Genomic DNA, 4583 nt, shown 5'->3' on the forward strand with positions numbered 1-4583 from the left:
TGCTCTCCCTCAACTGCCCACCCCGCCAGCCTTTTTGCCCCCAACTGCCCCCCTCGCTGGCTTGATCACCCCTAACTGCCCCCCACCAGCCTGCTCACCCCCAACTGCCCTCCCCCCCTGGACTGATCGCCCCTAACTGCTTCTGCCTCAGCCCCACCACCATGGCTTTGTCTGGAAGGACTTCCAGAAGGTCTCCCAGAAGGTCTCCCGGTCTAATTAGCATATTACCCTTTTATTAGTATAGATGGCCAAAAACAGGAAACAACTTTAATGTCTAACAGTAGATGAATAAACAAATAGTGTGTATCCATACAGTGAAATACTAGTCAGCAATACAAAGGGACATACTACTGATGCACTTATTACATATATTGATCTCAAAATTCTTATGCTGAACAAAAGAAGCCAAACACAAAATTGAACCTAATGTATGATTCACTTATATCCTTGCTATAAAAGGTAAAACTAATTCATAGTGACATAAAGCAGATATGTGATTGCCTGGGGCCAGAGGTGGTGGGATTGACTGCAAAAGTGCATGAGGGAACTTTTGGAGTGATGTCCATGTTCTACATTTTTATTGTGGTGATGGTGTCATGGGTGTATATTTTGTCAGAACTCATCCAACTGTAAAATTTAAAGATTTTTTATTGATTTTTAGAGAAAGAGGAAGGGGGAGGAGAGAGAGAGACAGAGACAGAGAGACAGAGACAGAGAGAGACAGAGACAGAGAGACAGAGAGAGACAGAGAGAGAGACAGAGAGAGACATTGATGTGAGAAGGAAACATCAATAGGCTGCCTCCTGCACATCCCCTACCAGGACATGTGCCCTAACCAGGAATTGAACCATGACCTCCTGGTTCATAGTTCAATGCTCAACCACTGAGCCATACGAGCTGGGCCAAACTGCAAAATTTAAAAGGGTGCATTTTATAGTATGCAAAGACTTAAATCTTTATTGTCAATCATGGCCCTCAAAATGGCAGTCATATATTGTAGTGATTAATGAGTGCATATCAAATATTCCTCTTTTTAGCAAAATTGTAAATATGAACGAATTCAGGCACACAAATTATAAAAAATAATATAGCATACACCTACCTCTGTGCCTACCACTAACATAAAACAGATATAAATACTTTATCTTATGGAGCTCTAAAAAAAGAAATAACAAAAGATTAAAAAAGGTAAAACATTACTACTACAGGTACAACCTCACTTCCAACCCTTCTTTCTCCCTCTCCCCTCCCCAGAGAGAACTATTTTTCTAACGTTGATGTTTATTCATCAGCTGCTTGGTTTTATACATTTACTATAACAATGTATGTCCATAAATAATGTGTAGCATTGTTTGTATATATTTAAAATACGCACACACACACAAACACACACACTAGAGGCCCAGTGCACAAAATTCATGCACTGAGGTGGGGGGTCCCTCAGCCTGGCCTGCACCCTCTTGCAATCCAGGAACCCTCAGGGGATGTCTACATGCCTAAGCCAACAGTTGGAAATCCCTCTCGCAGTCCGGGAACCCTTGCTCCTTACCGCCCGCCTGCTCACTGCTCCTTACCACTCAGCTCACTGCTCCTTAGTGCTGCCACGGAGGCAGAAGAAGCTCCCGCCACTGCCACTGTGCTCACCAGCCATGAGCCCTATCTTTCTGTGTAGTTGTCTGTTGGCCAACTGCTCTCTTCCTTCTCACTTAGGGCGAGCAGCATGTGAGGGCAGAGTGCACTGTCATGGAACGCAGAGGGCTGCCCAGAGCTGAGGGGAGTGGCCGGGCCCATGGGGTAAGAGGTGGACACAGAGGACACTATCTCACCCAATTGTGGGGCAGGCTGGCCGGTCTTCGTCTGCCTGACCCCACCCAGGGAGGGACCGAGCAAGGTGTCTGCCTCTCCATTCTCCACCCTTCCATCTGTGACACCTGTCACCCTTGCCAGGCCTACCCCAAAGTGAGTTCAGCTCAATCCCTGAATGTAAAATGGCACAGGGGGGGGCATCCCTCCACCCCAGTGCCCCTGATACTCAGCGACAGGACCTGGTCAACAGGGCCTGATCTCAGGACGGTGGCCACAGCTGCAGAACATAGATCTGTTTCAAGAAAAGTTGGGAATGCAGACTTTCGTATGAGCCCCTATTCCAAAAGGTGGCAGTTTATTCACATTGTGGCAAAGACACCTTCAAGAGTAACTTAAGTGGATAAAGTCAGGGCCAAACCCGGCCATTTCCTCACCCAGGCTCTCTGAGGCACGTGCACAGAACCAAGTCTCAGCTCTTCGCAGGACACTTCTGGGGCTTTTTTAAGCCTAAAGGACAGTAGTCTGTCTCCATTCTTGTTTTTTGGGATTTTTTCATCATTGGGTAAAAGGATGAGTACATTGGGGCAATCCTCTCAAGATACAATATTCCAGTTGTACCCATGTGAGAATGACAGCGCCACTCAGAGGGAGGGAGCCAACAGATGGGGAGCAGGGAATTCTGAAAACCAAAGCGATGACAGAGATGCTAAGCTTTTCCTTCACGTATCTGACACCCCTCTTCAGGCAGCCTGCAGGCTGGGCGTCTGCTGGACCTTTACCACTTGATGTCCTGGGAGGCTGCCCTGAGCCCTGCTAGGTGGTGTGCAGGGCCACCTGGGCCCAGGGGGAGTCGCTCCCCCCGCCCCAGCCACTCCTGGTACAGCTCCTGCACATGGGCGCTGGTCTCCGGTGGCCACACCGGGATGGCAACGTAGATGCCTTCCATCTGCCGCAGCAGTGCCCTGTCTGCACACCCGTTGTCCACCTGGGCCTGACCCCTGCCTCTTAGGCATCCCTGGCACAGGCCAGGACCTCCACGAAGTGCCAAGGGAACTTGCCTCTACAGCTTCAGGACCACTTCTGGATGTTCCGAAAGCCGTAAGCAGCCTCAAAGCGTAGCAGAACCTCTCCATCCCTTTCAAGGGTGACCTCCTGGAATTCTTTGTTCCTCAGGGTGCGGTAGGTGAGGTGAGCATTCCCACGTCCTCGTTGAACAGCTCCTTGGCCATGTGCCTGAAGATGTGTGCCAGGTACCCGTTGGATCTGGCACCCTCATGGAGCCTCACCTCCTTCTCCTTCATGTTTCCAGAGTGTCCACGGCGGCGTCATTCGAGGCAAGGTCACTTTACTCCATTATCTGGACAATTTCACCTGAGGTTAACATGCAGTTAGCACCCTGGGAACTATGTAAAGCTGTGGGAACATCTTCTCAAAGGGCCTCCAGTTTCTTGTCATAACACGGGGCCACAATGACGTGGAAAATCTTGTATGGGGACAGGTTCTGCTGTCTGGTGAAATAATCCTTCACCAGAGAGCCCATGATCTGCTGGGGAGAGACGTGGCCATGCAGAGGTGGGGGGTGATGGGGTGACCCAGCACACACTCTGCATATTGGACCCAGCCGGGGCAGGTGGAGGTCAGCATGGGTAGCCGGGGCTCTTCCTCATGGTGCTGGCAGTACCAATGAGCACAAATTCCTTCTGACTCTCCAGGATGCTGAAGTCCGCAGCTATCTTCATGTCAAAGACAGTGCGCCCCAAGGCTTTAGAGAAAGCCATAGAATCTTCTGGATGCATCAGTGACACTGAGGCTGAATTTAGCAGCAAAATAAGGCAGAGACTAAGGACACATGGACACTGCCAGCACCTTGTGCTGTGAGGTATCACATTTTAAGGTTCAGAACACAGAAGAAGTCCTTGGTGTTCTGTTGAGAAACTTGAACTCCTTCCTCTGCAGTCACACAACTGTCACACGCCAGGCAGTCACTCAGAAATATCTTGGCATCGGCCAACTTATGGAATTCTCACTTCCCTCTGTTCTCCTGAGCCGGACTCCGGACGTTGACTGCAGCATTCTCTTGGTCATTTTTGTTTGTTTGTTTGTTTGTTTGTTTACTACATTCCTTCCGTGTGCAGTGATCACACTTCATCTGGAGCAAGGCAAGAGGGGGCCAGCTCCAGTGACCTGGAAAAAGCACAGGGAGAGCAGTCAGTCACTGCTGGTCACCCCTGGTGCTGCTGGCAGTATCCTTTCTTCCTTGTGGAGCGTCTAGGGAGAGGAAGCGGCCGCAGTGCCTGAGGCCGAGTTCCAGGAGGCCAGCAGTGCTATCAGGATCGTGCCAGAGACACTGGTCCATTGGTGCCTGGCCTGTCCTCTGGAGATTGAACCTACAGGACTACTATTGAACCCAGTTCCGCCCCGCCTTCACCACCGATTGATTGGAGTCTGAGGGCCAGGAGGAGGGACCAAGAGGCCTGCCTTCTAGCTGCTCACCAGTCCCCATGCCACTCACTCCGGTTCCCTGTTAGCCATCCCCTGATCAATGGGAGCCTGCGGGCTGGGGGAGGGACCAAGCGGTCTGCCTTCAGCCCGCTCACCAGTCACTGCTGCCACGGATTCATTGGAGCCTGAGGGACCCTGGTTCCCCCATTAGCCATCCTCTAATCAATGGAGCCTGAGGACCAGGGGATGATGGACCAGTCATCTGTTTGGTCGTTATGGACCCTGGCTCTTTATATAAATATAAATAGAATCTGCTGCATGTATCTTCTTGCAAA

At 50.4% G+C, this 4583-nt stretch overlaps 1 pseudogene; it reads right to left on the reverse strand.

The window, feature by feature from the left end:
* Positions 1-2619: 2619 nt before the first annotated feature.
* On the reverse strand, positions 2620-3955 carry LOC103297204 (nuclear prelamin A recognition factor-like; annotated as a pseudogene).
* Between the last annotated feature and the right edge of the window lie 628 nt (positions 3956-4583).

This window comes from Eptesicus fuscus, chromosome 1 (assembly GCF_027574615.1).
Source record: "Eptesicus fuscus isolate TK198812 chromosome 1, DD_ASM_mEF_20220401, whole genome shotgun sequence".
Lineage (NCBI taxonomy): Eukaryota > Metazoa > Chordata > Mammalia > Chiroptera > Vespertilionidae > Eptesicus > Eptesicus fuscus.